This window comes from Scyliorhinus torazame, chromosome 14, assembly GCF_047496885.1.
Source record: "Scyliorhinus torazame isolate Kashiwa2021f chromosome 14, sScyTor2.1, whole genome shotgun sequence".
NCBI classification, from domain to species: domain Eukaryota; kingdom Metazoa; phylum Chordata; class Chondrichthyes; order Carcharhiniformes; family Scyliorhinidae; genus Scyliorhinus; species Scyliorhinus torazame.
Window position 1 is genome coordinate 64329148 of NC_092720.1, and position 15763 is coordinate 64344910.

General features: G+C 45.5%; 1 pseudogene; it reads right to left on the reverse strand.

Annotated features, from left to right (window-relative positions):
- Nucleotides 1–6434: 6434 nt before the first annotated feature.
- Nucleotides 6435–6650, reverse strand: LOC140390919 (U2 spliceosomal RNA; annotated as a pseudogene).
- Nucleotides 6651–15763: the final 9113 nt, after the last annotated feature.

Here is a 15763-nt window from a genome sequence, read left to right on the forward strand (position 1 = left end):
GCCGCCCACCAATTTTGAAGGCCCAATTCAACAGAAATTCGGGCTAAATAATAATAAAATAATGCACATGAGGGGAATAAAGGGTCCTGTTACCAACATCTGGGTATTAAAACCTATTTAAAAAATAGTAAGCATCAGAAGTAAACCATTGCTGGAACCACCATATGCTTGCTGTAAAAATTAATGTGCTGCATCCTTTGTTTTATGGCCTAAGTTTGATATTCTATTTGTTCAGCAGCTGACACTTGTATATTATCCATATTGGCCTGTAACTTCCTCTGCCATCCCCGACTTAAGCTGCTGGACTGCCATACATATACGGCGTGATGACCCGGAAGTGCGTGCATCTGGGCATGCGGGCTGGAAGTGCGCGCCATTCACACTCCTGGCCGGCTTTATTTTTGACAGCTTAAAATTGTGCGCTGCGCTGGACCTGCGCAGAAAGAAAAATCCAGGTACAGCGCGAATTTGGTCGACTTGCTGCAATGTTTAGTAAGTTTTTACACCTTTTTATTTGCACTTTTATTTCTCAGTCCAGGATCATCAAGCAGAGGCAGGAGACCTCGGGAGTCATTTGTTTGTAAGTTAATGTTTTATATTATGAGTGTTTAGCATTTATAAATATGGTTAATTCCATTAAAAAGTTACTTTATTGCATAAAATGAGTTTGAAGTCCAGAAAGTGAAAGAAAGGTTTTTTTTAAACTTTGGTTTGTCATGGGGATGTTATTCCAATAAAGCAGAGATTTTCAAACTGCTGGTGTTGGGTGGGTGTTGGGAGGGTCCCGGAGCTTGTAAGAATGCCGGCCTCAAATTGAAGCAGCAGATTGGCTCTGAATAGTGTGGATGAGGAGTTTACATGGATGCCCCTTTGCCTTAGGCTGAGACGAAGGTGATCGTAGCCTGCCGTGAATGCCAGGACAATATCACCAAACTGATGGGGATTACCTGCTGAAAGGATACAGGATGCTGGCAGACTGTCAGGAATATGGAACAGTTCTTCTTCAAGACAAGAAACGAGCTGGATGCTGACGTGTGTCATGATATCCATATTAACATATCATGGTGCAACCACGCACACACACTGATGGACAGGTAGACGGACAAATCAACACACACACAACATCACAGCCAATCACCAGTGAGAGCACATGCACTATAAAACAGGGAACACCACAGTTCCCGTTCATTCCAGCAGGAGATAGCTTAGAGCACAGAGCTCACAGCGTGCCACTCAGACATACACCATGTGCCGAGTGCCTCTCTAAGATAGTGCTAGGGCTGGGTCCACAGGTTAACTGGTGAAGTACGAACCACAGCCAGAAGTTAACAGTTGTTCTTGTGAAGAATAATAAAACAGAGTTGTACCATCTACAACTGTGTTGGTTCGTTTGTGTATCGGAACACCCAACACGACAATGTGGACAATGACAACCCAGCTTTGAACCCACAAGCGGCCCTATCTCAAGTGAGGGAGCGACAGCGCCTTTTCAATGGCCATGAGGAATTGCTCCACTCCTGATCTTTCTGCTGACTCCAGGGTTCTGCCCTCTCCTTTTCCTGAGCTTGCTGAGCCAGCCCTTCCCCATGCGGCCCCCGCCTAGGCAACCCGTGGGCCCCCACCCGCAGGGAGGTCAAGCTGGCCACCCTATAGAAGCTGGCGTGGACCAGTGGCAAGTTGGAACAGGCCTCGCCTGTGGAGTACAGCTCGCAGCTCTGCATCTTGATCAGGAGCTGCGCCGACTCCCCGCATTGCCTGAAGCGGCTGGTGCTGTCACACCCCAGGGGAGGGGTTGAGGGATGGATGTGGTCTCTGTTCGTGACTCCGCCTCCATCGCAGTGGCCCTGTCCTGAATACGATAGTGCATTTCCACACCAGAGTCTGCAGGTGGCACAGGTCTCTGTTACATTGGCTCCAGCACATTCTCCAAACCTGTGTGAATGTACTGCTATGAGCGTCTGACCTCCTCCACCATATTTGATTTTGCCCTGTTGGAGAGCAAAAGGAGCCTAGATTGACAATGGGGAATTTAGCAGTTAACTGCGTTTACAAGGCTTCAGTCCACCTGGCCTCGAACAGAGCTAGTGTGAGCTGTATACAGAGCTCCAGGGCCTCTGGTGAATAGCCTACGGAGAAGAAACTGAAATAGGAAACAAAGCAAAATAAAGATGATTCCTTGAGATATGGCTTTGTGAATTATACCCATACAAATCAGGATGCAAATCCCATGTGTGTTATGTGCAGAGAAGTACTGACAAATGAAAGTTTAAAGCCCTCAAAACATCAAAGGCATTTGAAGACTAAGCATGGCAAGTTTGAGGACAAATCTCTTGATTTTTTTTCAATGGATACAGAGAGAACTTAACCAGCTCTTAGCAGAAATGTAACATTGACTGACAAAGCAAGTGAGGTTGTGAAGACTGAGAAGGCTCACCTGTCACATTAAAGGTAAGTGATAATGGTGGGTCACGAAGGCTGGCCAGCATGGGTCTCAGAGGTCGGTTGGTTGCTAAAAGTGGGTCTGTGGGAATAAAGTTTGAAAATACTGCATTAAAGGAACTATGGATGGAATGTGGTGATCACTCACTAGCGAGTATGATCCATGACTGAATATACTGTGTTACTGTTCAAGGGTTCTGTGGGTCCTTGCATGGCTGAAGAACCTGATCCGAGAGCCACATCAACCTGAAGCACTCCTTTGGCAGGAGTTTCCAAAAGGTGGGATCGATCCTTGAACGCTAGGTCGGGGGTATTCCTTTCTCAGGCTCCTCCTCCAGGCCTCCTCTTACCATCGGGTGTTCTCGAAGAATTTTGTCCTTTCAGTAAGGAGGCTCTTCCAAATAGGTCTCTTCTGACCAAATGTCTCCAGACATCGACGTCTATGTTCCATTTCTTGAGCTAAGTCTTCAAGGTGTCTTTGAAGAGCTCCTTCGTCCTCCTTGTGTCGGAATTCTTCCTTAAGCTGGGTAAAAAAATATTTGCTTTGGTAGTCAGGTCTCTGACATCCTAAGCATATGGGTGGCCCAGCGGAGTTGATTTTGGATGATCATGGCCTCCATACTGGTGCTATTGACTCCTTCAAGAACACTGATGTTAGCACGCCTGTCCTCCCAGTTGATTCATAGCTAAAGTACATTTGGATTTTACGATGATTGTAAGCTGTCTCCCTGATGTAATGTCCATCCTTAGAAGCCTCAGTGATTACTTCAAATGCTTTGATAATTTTAATGCCTGAGTTAACGTATGCAAGCCTCCTGTAAGCTAATGTGAACTGTATTGCAGAAACCAGTGAAGACTCAAGTGGCGAAATTTAACTAAATGGGAACAAATTCCCATGGCGAGCGTATTTAGCCACGCATGCAGAGCTGAGAATCACAATGCTATAAAACAGTACCCCAGTTAAATGGGTGCCTCAGCGGGGAGTGCGCAGCTGAGGCCACACATAGCCCAGGTTTGTGAACTGAGGAGCCCCGCTTGATGGAAATCCTCAGTAGAGCGAGAGATCGGGATGCCATTTAAAAATGGACCCCCCCCCCCCACACAAACACCCATGCAGGGCTCCGCCACTGCAATCACCACTGCACAAAAAATGTCAGCTTGGCACCTTGGCAGTGCCAACCTGGAACCCTGGCAGTGTCACTGACAGTTGGTAGTACTACTTGGGCAGTGCCAAGCTGGCACCTAGTTGACACTGCCAGGGTGCCAGGCTGGCAGTACCAAGGTATCTGGGTGGTACCAGCCATGCCAGGGTACCACCCTGCCCAAATGGCATGCACCTGTGGGCCTCTGATTACCTGGGTGACCCCTTTGAGTGCCATTCCGTCTGGTCCCGTTTGTGGAGGCGAGTACTGAACTGTGCTCACCCGAGGTCTCCGAGGCGAAGGGGATGGATCCCAACACCTCAGGTACCTCGGGAAAGTGCACATAAGGGTGAAACTAGCTGTCTCGCTTTAACATGCAGATTTGCCTAAAAGTGCTGCCGCCTACAATGGCGGAGTTTACATCTCGCGAGACGTTACAAGCTGGATAGATCCCAGGAGCAAGGCCTCGTGTCTTCTATCAGCTGCGCTGTGCCGCGATGTGCTGCTTTTTGGGCGCAGCGTCGCTGTTCGACCATGCCCAAAATCTATAGTCATGCTCCACCTCTGCTGGGGCATCACTCTTTTGAGGCATCAACGTATGCGCAGAGATATGAGAGGAATCGGGCAGCATCTCCGTCAGGTGACACAAGGGCCATTCGAGATCGCCTGTCCGCTGCTGCTTTTGGACATTGAGCTTGTAAAATTAACAATTGATATGTCAAAACCCTCCCTCCACCACCCCTCTTCCTTCCCATTGCACCCTTCGATCTCCCCTCCCCTTTATAAATAGAAAGAACCATTGTATTATTGTGGAAACATATATTTTATTGACCATTGTGTTTAAATGAGAAAATACATTTTGTAAATGTTGAGGTAGTTTTATGTCATTGTTCAGCTGATAATATTTAATTAAACATTTAACTTTAACTGGTTAAAAGATTTGGTATTATAAAATTATTTTTGTTAAATGTTTTCTATTTAACTTTACAAGCTTCTATAAATGTCTTTCTGAAACATCAAAGCACCATTTAATTATGAGACACCTATAACTGAATAAGATAATTGAAGTAAACAAGGCAGAAATAAAACATGGTGGCACAAAGGTTAGCACTGCTGCCTCACAACACCAGTGTTCAATTCCGGCCTTGGGTGACTGTGTGGAGTTTGAAAGTTCTCTGCGTGGGTTTGTTCCGGGTTCTTCAGTTTCCTCCCACAGTCCAAAGATGTGCAGGTTAGGTGGATTGGCCTTGTTAAATTGTTAAGTGTGCCTTAGTGTCTAAAGGTCAGGTGGGGTTACGGGGATAGTGTGGGAACATGGGCCTGGGTAGGGTGCCCTTTCAGAGGGTCGGTGCAAATTCAATGGGCTGAATGTCTTTCTTCTGTACTGCAGTGATTCAATGATTCTATAAATACAAATAAATAAAAAATCAGATGTTACAAGGACAGTGAAAGCAAAATGCCCTGGGGCGCTTTTAAAATCTTATGACCACAATCTAAATCAAAACATACAAACACTTTTAAGCATGCCATATGTAAAGTTATACAATAACATAGTGCAGATTTAAATAGTTTCACAGATTTTAAAACATATAACCAAACCTACGTTGGCTTATAAGTAATGACCTTTAATCATAAAAAATAAAATTAAAAATTACTTTAAAAGAACCAATAACAGCAGTAATGCCTGTGTGGAAGAAAGAGCAAAACAAAAGTGAAAAAAAACCTCTACATACCGTTAAAACGCTTGTTAAATATGTTGTCTTCAATGTAAATCTGCATTTTAAATGCCTCCCATCATAAGGGGGTGAGGTTGCACTCCTCCCGTGCTGCACTGGAGCCTGCACAGGCTGTAGCGTTGGAGGCCACAGGCTGCCGAATGGCAAGGAACATTTGTCGCGATATCCGACAAATGCCATAAGCTGTAAAATGCCATAAGCTGCAATGGCCGTAAGATCATGTTTCACCTTGAGTCAATCTGCTGCTGCTTCCAGAAGTAAGCATTTTTCACTTTCAGAATCGGCGGTCCGCGGCTTTCTGCCACTAGCCGGCAGTTACAGGCCATTAATTTTCCCAACATAAAGCTAAGTAATAGGAAAATGCCTTAACATGCCTGTGAACTTCTGTAATTGTTCATTGTTCATTCTTACATTGTTTAACAGTTGGAAGTTGCAACTATTATTATTATTGTCAACTATGAATGATACCTATAATTGATAAGGATTACTTTCACTCCAATTATTCGATCTCATTTATTTATTCCTCTACTGGTGCCACAACTCATAATTACCTTATATATAAAATTATAAGCATTTGAATTGGTGAAAAGCACACAGTGGGAAGTATTATTCTGATACTATTTCATTCATAAAAAGCTAAGATTAAACTCTGAGCCTTTTAAAAAACTTTTATTACTTTTAATATCCTTGCATGTTACCCGAAATTGAGACAGTGCCTAGTAGCACTAAAGGACCCACCCCTGCTTGCAGTGTTATTTTGATTAATTTTGATTCATTAGATTTTCGAGAAGAAACACTTCCTTGTCACTCTCCACTTCGAATAGGACAGCACGGTAGCACAGTGGTTAGCACGGTTGCTTCACAGCGCCAGGGACCCGGGTTCGATTCCCGGCTTGGGTCACTGTCTGTGCGGAATCTGCATGTTCTCCCCATGTCTGCGTGAGTTTCCTCCGGGTGCTCCGGTTTCCTCCCACAAGTCCAGAAAGATGTACTTGTTAGGTGAATTGGACATTCTGAATTCTCCCTCAGTGTACCCAAACAGGTGCTGGAGTGTGGCGACTAGGGGATTTTCACTGTAACTTCATTGCAGTATTGATGTAAGCCTACTTGCGATACGAATAAATATATTGTTTTTACTTTTTTTGAGTTACAAAGCCAGAGGTCAGAGTGTGGACAGGGGTGAACCCCTAATCCAGCTCCTTGCCTGCTTCAAAAAACAATTCAAATTCAAATTGAATCCAATTTATGGTCACACAAGAGAGACATACCAGATCTTAGCCAAAAGGCCGAGCAGATACTATACTTGATCTTAGCCAAAAGGCCGAGAAGCGATGACACTAATAAATATTTCATAGTATATTGAATTATGGAGGGAGTTGATACTCCCATGAATAAATAGACCGTTGACCCATTGTCTAGGTGCACAGATCAAGAATATCAATTGAATGAAGTGCCAATTTTTTTTAACAGTATTTTTATTGGTTATTTACATCTGACTGGCCATAACATTGTTACACCAGTATTTACACACACATGAGGCAAAAAGAAGAACTAAAAAAATGCAAGGGGTCCATTGAAAATGTAGCATACAGAATAAAATGTGAATTGGGAATTAACGTAGTATAATTATATATAACTCAAAAACATACGTACAGGTTTGGGGGACCTGTTTGCTTTAGGCCCCCGATGGATGGGTGCCCGGTCGCCCTGTTCCGCTATTTCTGTGTGGCTTCTCATATTAAAACATTCCAGGGGCTTGTTTGCAGTCACCCAGGTGTGCCCACCTAGTTGTTTTGGACATTCCTTCCTGGGCTTTTCTCCTCACTCTGATGCCCTTTTGGTCCTCCAGCCCTGTTTCCCCTGTGTTCTGGATTGTTTCCTCCCCCTCCTCTTTCTGTGATCCTTCCTCCCCACACCCCACCCCACCCCCTCTACTTTTCCTTCTTTGTCTGTTTCAGCCCCCACCTCCCTTCCCTTATTGGTTGCTGGCTATGAACAGGTCCTCAAACAGGTAGGTGAATTGCCTCCAGGTATTTTGGAAGCCCTCTTCCGATCCTTTGATGCTGAATTTTAATTTTTCCAATTTCAGGAATTGGTTGGACAGCCAGTCCGTGGCCTTGGGTGGCGCTGCTGCTCTCCAGCAGAGCATGATTCTCCAGCGAGCAATCAGGGAGACAAAGACTAGGGTGACCATCCATCTCCCTCTAAACAGTTCTAGCTGTTCAGATACCCCGAAGACCGCCACTTTTGAGCACGGCGAACAAAATGCCATGAGCTGCAATGGCCATAAGATCACGTTCCACATAGAGTCAATCCGCTGCTGCTTCCAGAAGAGAAAATGATAACATTAATGCCTATGATGGGCCGATGATACTGTACAGCCGTGATTAAAATTACTAAAGTAGTTGAGGGCAGCACGATAGCACAGTGGTTAGCACAGTTGCTTCACAGCTCCAGGGTCCCAGGTTTGATTCCCGGCTTGGTCACCTTCTGTGGGGAGTCTGCACGTTCTCCCTGTGTCGGCGTAGGTTTCCTCCGGGTGCTCCGGTTTCCTCCCACAGTCCAAAGATGTGCAGGTTAGGTGGATTGGCCATGATAAATTACCCTTGGTGCCAAAAAGGTTGGGTGGGGTTACTGGGTCAAGGGGATAGTGTGGGCTTGGGTGGGATGCTCCTTCCAGGAGCCGGTGCAGACTCGATGGCCTCCTTATGCATTATAAATCCTTTGATTCTATGATTCACAATTTTGTTTGATTGAAAGTAGCAGCACATTACTTGCGATCCCCCCAAAAATATTTTAGCTCATGGTTTAAATCCCATCGATCTACTCTCAAATCATCAGTTAAGTGATGGAGGGTGTTGGCTAAATTCTCCATCCATTCACACCAGCAGGATTCTCTGGTCCCGCTGTATTGAATGACGTTTTGGATGAGTGCCAAATTCTCCATTCTCTCTGGCAGCATTGGCAGGGTGAACTCGAATCGGAGAAGCCCAACCGTTGTCAACAGAGCTATGAAGTAGCATTTACTCAGCAGTAACCTGCTCATCGATGCTCAGTTTGGTTTCACCAAAACTACTCAGCTCCTTGGTCCAAACAGGGACAAAAGAGCTAACCTCCATAGGTGAAATGAAAGTAACTACCCTTATCATGGCAGCATTTACTTGACCTAACAAAATTGAAGTCATTAGGATTCAGGGGGAAACTCTCCAATAGTTGGGGTCATGCATGGCACAAAGTTAATTGGTTGTGGCTGTTGGACGTCAATGATCTCAGCCATAGGACATCACTGAAGAAATTCCTCAAGGCAGTGCCCTTCACCCAACCATCTTCAGCCGCTTCATCAATAATCTTCCTTCCATCGTAAGGACAGAAATGGGGATGGATATTCACTAATGATTGCCCAGTGTTCAGTTCTATTTGCATCTCCTCAGCTAATGACAGGCAAGCATTCAGCAAGACTTGGACAACATTCAGGCTTGGGATCATAAGTGAAACCCAAAGGTTTTTCCACCATCTATAAGGCACGGGTCAGTGGTATGATGCATGCCCAGAAGACTGAAGCTCCAACAGCACTCCAGAAGCTGACACTGTCTGGGACAAAGCTACCTGCTTGTGTGGCATCCCATTGACCATCTTAGACATTCATTCCCACTGCCATTGGTGCAGTCCAGTGGCAGCAATATATATTATCTGCAAGATACACTGCACAACTTTCAAAGGCCCCTTCCAAACCTGTGACCTCTACAACTTAGAAGGATAAGGACAGGAGATGCACAGGAACACAAACAGCAAGTTCCTTTCCACGTTTCACATCTTCCTGGCTTGGAAACATATTGCCATTCCTTCCAACTTGCTTGGTCAAAATCCTGAAATCACTATCTAACAGCACTGTGGATCCATATACGCAACAACTGCAGCAGTTCAAAGTGGCACCTCACAACCACCTTCTCAAGGACAGTCGTGGATGGTGGCTAAACACTGTTCTTGCCAGTGATCGTTACATCCCATAAATATATTAACAAAATATGATGCTTTAATGTGTTGAGTTTAATACATAAATAAACAAGCTAGAATTTATTCCTTTTCTCCAGTGACTCCGTGGCAATAGCAGTAGGTGTCCTAATTTGACATTTTTCATTGTACAGATTTGAAATTCTGCAGTTTATTGGTTGATGAAAATAATGTATTAAATATGGATACACATAAGCTATTAAGAGAAAGTAAAAAAATATACAACCAGAGACAAAAATTATTAGTCGCTTGGTAATAGGGGCTGGGACTGGTTTAGCACAGTGGGCTAAATAGCTGGCTTGTAATGCAGAACGAGGCAGCAGCGCGGGTTCAATTCCCGCATTGGCCTCCCCGAACAGGTGCCGGAATGTGGTGACTAGGGGCTTTTCACAGTAACTTCATTGAAGCCTACTTGTGACAATAAGTGATTATTATAATAATAATTTTTATTAATAATACAGAATGTGAATATTGCTGAAAAGTGGGACTTGTTGCTGAATCTTTTGGTCTTACACCCTCCAGGACAAACACAAGATTGCCAGATTTCAAAAGATCACAACAATTTATACTACAGGAGTAAATGGTATTGATTGGTTGGCAAGGTATTGGTATGGGGAAAGCAACAGAGAACTATGGGTCCCCCAAGTCTAACCATTGGCTGATCAAATGAAACCACATGTTCCTTCAGTTGTTTGCAGTAGGCCGAGTACAGACTGTACTCAACCAGCTTTGGCTCTCTTCAGCAATATTCAAACGTTAGTAAGGGAATTATTGCTATATGACAGTCGTGCTTGATTAGGGCAAACTTTTCTTTTGGGTTCCCTTCAGAGGGGCCACTTCCTACCTGTCTGGGAGAATCCCCAAATTCTGCCTATTCTGCACTATAAGTGGCAACAAACAAATGTGTGAAAGCTATCCAAGCTGACAGTTCTCCAATTTTCTTTGTTCGGGGGAAGTACCTAACTATTACTTCTCGATTCTGGGAATTGGGGCATAGTTTGTTGAGAATAAACACATCTGTCCTGGATTAATAACAGACAGAAAATTGTGCCATCATGTGAAGGATTAAAAAGACTTTGTCTGAATCATAATATAATGTATATCTATGCATACACTAGGCTGGCAAAAAGACACAGATGCGACCGAAAGCCATCAAAGGACTTCAGTCAGGAGGAGAGGAGATGGTATAGAATTAGTGGGTGTTTAAGAGAATGCTGCTGTGCAGTGAAATCGAGCTTACTTCACTTCTGGTATTTTGCCAAGGTGCTGTTTATTTCTGTATATTTTAAATAGGGTATCTTTAGAGGACATTATATTCCTGTGTGTGATGTTCTGCACATTCTTGTATTTTATTGGGAACTGGTGTGGAGCTTTTGGTAAATGTTCTACGCTTTTTTGTTTAATTTTTAACATGCAAGATTCCTCCTCCTTTTTTGAAGGTGGGTGTACTTTGTAATTCATAAGGAATAGGGGGATGGGCCTTTTCATTAGTGTGATTTGCTGGCCGCATCTCGTTGCAAGCAGGATGGGATGTGGCTGGCAGATCCCGGGAGAGGCCTCTTACGGAATTCTCGATGGCCGTTACACCTCGAGCTTTAAGCAGATCTCACGAGATGTCTTGATCTGTATCCCACCAACAATGGGCAGTGTCCAGCTTCGCATATTTAAATTAGCTTAGCTATGTCTACGCTGGAACGAATGACCACCCGGCAATTATCAGCCTCGCCGAGGAGGCCCCAGTCGCACGTTGTTTAGCACTGGGCCCTGCAAATGGGGATCAGATGGAATGGCACGGGGGTGAGGGGGTCTCCCAGGCGATCGGAGGCCCCCCAGGTGGTTGGGCTCTGGCCTGGCTGGTACCCTGGTACTGCTGGTGCCATCTGGGCACCTTGGCACTGCCACTCTGGCACCCTGGAAGTGCTGCTCAGATGCCACCCTGCACTGGGGTCGGGCCCGTGGGTGCCCTGCTTGTGTGAGGTGGGATGCGGGGGTTCGAGGAATCCTTTATAGGTGAGTTGAGGTGTTGGGAGGGAGGGGGGTCTGGGAGTCGCGTCACAGGGTCGAGAGATCCGGGCGTCATTTAAAAATGGCTCACCGGTCTCTTCGAGCGGAGCTCCTCAGTGCAGGAAATTATGCTAAAGTGTGGCCTCGGTGAGGGCATTCCCTGCCCAGAAAAGACTCTGATTTTTTTTATTAAATCGCGCCCCATGTGTTTTTCCTTGCAGAATTATTTATAGGCTTTTCACTGTATAGAGCTTCTGTTTTGGATTATGGGAGGGGGAAGGGTAGCTCAGGACCATGTTGTTAAGGGATTTCTTTTGTGCTGCAGAGCACTCTGTCTCTGTGACGAATAGGAACATGGCAACATGATTTATACAATTTTAGATTAATATGTACAGCTAATCATTATAGTGCTCGGATGGAGGAGAATAGTTTCTTGTCTAATGTTGCTGATGTGTAAACACTGCCCTCGTGGGATCTCAGTTTGTGGGGAAATAAGACATAACTTATCTCTGTTCATTACAGTCAGTTATTGTAGCAAGTTTGATTATTATGTAAACTTAATTTACAGCTAATGTAAATTTACAATAATTGTAAAATAACTCGTACCTGGACAACTTATAAAGAAAAAACAGGAATAAAACTGGCACAAATGTCTGTGTTTTAAATTGAGGAAATTAATGTTTTGACATTGCTCTCTTGATGGTGTCACCATTTTTCGGCACTTCCCATTAAAGCACAAGCAGAAGGCTGCTGTATTTGGGATTGCCATTTGATTTCTGAAACAAGACCCACAGGAATGGTAAAGCCATTAGCAAAACATCACAGTTTCAGAGCACTAAGTTTATTTTCTTCACCAGCCAAGCTCACATTCTCCACAGGTGCTGTCGCTACCTTGGTCTTGATGCAGATTGATGCTGGATGTTGTTAACATTTGGAAAGAATGTTGGTAATGGCCTAGTAATTGTCCCAAGGTCAGTCCCTGCATGACCCTTCATTACCTGCAAATCCTAAGTGCTGCTCTGGAATTCCTTTGTGTACAGCATAAGACAACAATGGCAAGTTTCGATTGTAACATAAGAATGAACTTGGAAGTTTCCTTCTTTTTCTTTTTGTTGAAACAAATAAAATACGTTCTCTAAAAGAGCAGGCATGCACTTCAAGTGATGGAGCCATTCAGAGGGCTGTGGTCAAACCGCAGCCAAAGCTGTCATTCAACTTGGCTCTTCTAGGTGGATGATCTTCATTGGTTCTCAGGCAGACAGCAAGCAGAGTAGCCTGCTATTGTCCAAGAGAGGATGTAAGTGACAAAAGTCTGCAGCCCCAGAATCCTCGGTGTATTTATTGGAATGCATCCAGTTATGAGCTCCTGGGAAACCCTGCCTAAATTTGCAGGAACAGAGGAAGGGAAGATAATTAAATTTAAATATCCCAGAAGGTTGGCCATGCCACTGGTAGTGCATCACCACGGATATCTGCTGCCCCAAGACACTGCCAAAATTTCCGAACTTTACACCAGAAAGATGCCTGAAACAAAGGGACCATTTTCAAGAAAATATATCTGAAATTTTTGAGGGTTTGGCTGCTACAAGGCCGGTCTGTTTCGTCATGATATTCATATAAACATATCATGGTGCATGTCCCCACAGAACAGTTCTATGCGCAGATTGAGAAGGAGTGCCTGGGTTTGTTAACCGGCATAGATAAATTCCACGACTATGTGTATGGTCTCCCTCAGTTCACCGTGGAAACCGACCATCGCCCCCTGGTCGGCATCATACAAAAGGACCTTAAAGAGATGACCCCTCGCCTCCAGCGCATTCTGCTCAAGCTCCAGAGGTACGACTTCCAACTGGTCTACACCCCGGGAAAGGACTTCATCATCATGGATGCCCTGTCCAGAGCAGTGAGCACACCGCCCGAATTGGGGGTGTTCGTCTGTCAGGTCGAAGCGCATGTGGCCTTCACATCAGCCAATCTGCCAGCTAATAATGCAAGTCTGGCCCGTATTCGCCGGGAGACTGCGGCTGACCCCCTGCTACAACGTGTGATGCGCCACATGACGGAAGGGTGGCTGAAAGGACAGTGCCCACAATTCTACAATGTCCGGGACGACTTGGCCGTCATTGACGGTGTCCTCCTAAAGTTGGACCGGATTGTGATTCCACACAGCATGCACAGGCTGGTCCTTGAACAATTACACAAAGGCCATCTCGGGGTTGAGAAGTGCAAGTGGAGGGCCCAAGAAGCTGTGTACTGGCCGGGCATCAGCGACGACATCGCCAACATGGTGCTCAACTGCCCCACCTGCCAAAGGTTTCAGCCGGCGCAACCCCCTAAGATGCTTCAGCCCCATGAGTTGGTAACGTCCCCCTGGGCGAAGGTGGGTGTGGACCTTTTTCATGCGCTCGGTAGGGAGTACCTCATCATAATTGACTATTTTTCAAATTATCCGGAGGTCATACGCCTGCACGATTTGACATCATCAGCTGTAATCAGAGCATGCAATGAAACCTTCGCTCGCCATGGCATTCCGCTTACCATCATGTCGGACAATGGGCCCTGTATTGCGAGCCAAGAATGGTCTTCTTTTGCCACTTCGTATGGCTTCACACACGTGACGTCCAGCCCTCTGCATCCCCAGTCATATGGCAAGGCGGAAAAGGGCGTCCACATCGTGAACCTGCTCCTCTGCAAGGCTGCTGATGCCGGATCTGACTTCTGTTTAGCCCTGCTGGCCTATCGCTCGGCCCCACTGTCCACAGGCCTCTCACCAGCCTAGCTGTTGATGGGTCGCGCCCTCAGGACCACTGTACCGTCCATTCATGTTCCTAAACCCGACCATGCTCCAGTACTGCAAAGAATGTGACAGCAGCGTGCTCAGCAGAAGGTGGCACATGACACTCGGGCAACTGATCTTCCTGCCTTGGCACCTGGAGACAACGTCCACATACACCTACCAGAGGGTGGCTGGTCGGCAACTGCCGAAGTTCTCCGCCGCGTGGCTCCCCGCTCATTCCTGGTTCACATGCCTGATGGCTCCATTCGCCGACGTAATCGGCGGGCCCTTCGGCTGCTTCCGCGCTCGCTACGTGATCATGCACTGGTGCCACGCTCTCCTGTTGTCCCTGATGTCGACTTGCTGGAGCTTCCTGCCACTATGCCTATTCCTCTATCGCCCGTGGCTAGGCCCATTCCTCAGCCGGTGGATCCTGACCCACCCTTGAGGCGGTCAACCCGAATTCGTCGCCCACCTACTAGGCTGGACTTATGAGCCTGTTTGCACATTGGGCCCACTGAATTGTTATGCAACAATGTTAATGTGTTTCTCTTTTTGTCATTCCAGGAGCTCTCTTTCGATATTTGATGATTGCACTTGTTTTGTTTATGGTACAACCTCATTGCTATGTTGCACCTGACACCTTCCTATGTATATAGTTTAGCCTCATGTACATGTTGTAGATATTGCACACACATATTCAGCTGCACTCAGTACACACCAATATTTATTACCATATAGGCACATATTTTTGTGAAAAGGGGGGATGTCATGATATTCGATAAACATATCATGGTGCAAACACACATACACACTGATGGACAGATCAACGGACCAATCAACACACACGCAACATCACAGCCAATCACCAGTGAGAGCACACGCACTATAAAACAGGGAACACCACAGTTCCCGTTCATTCCAGCAGGAGATAGCTCAGAGCACAGAGCTCACAACGTGCCACTCAGACATACACCATGTGCTGAGTGCCTCTCTAAGATAGTGCAAGGGCTGGGTCCACAGGTTAACTGGTAAAGTATGAACCACAGCCAGAAGTATACAGTAGATGTTATCAAGAATAATAAAACAGAGTTGTACCATCTACAACCGTGTTGGTTCGTTTGTATAGCGGAACACCCAACACGACATGTTTAATCTAGGCCAGTGGCTGGTATGTGTGACCACAGGTGTACTGCCGTTGAGGGGGAGCTCTGGAGTCAGATCAGAGTGATGCAAAAATGCCTGAATTCTCACTGTAAATATTGACTTCCCTCCTACTGCGATACCACTGTATTGCAAAGCTGCATCGCAGGAGACCAACTGAAGTTATATGAGCAGCCAATGCACATCAAGGCAAATCCAGAGCTGCTTCTGATTTTCACAAAGACAGATTATGTCTGCATAGCTGCTGATCCCTGTCATTAATTAATTCAAATGAAGGGATCTAAGTCTGACAATATGAAAACCTTTTGAGTAAATGTTTTACTTATGTCTGCCATACAGAATTAAATTATCAAGCGCAAGAACCTCTTCCAGTCACTGATTGGATTTTTTTTCCCGATCAGGAGTATCAGTCGGCATAAGACAAGACAAGCAGAATATTCCCAATACCTTCAGCAGTTCACATGTTAACAACAGAAGCACCCCAACTGGAA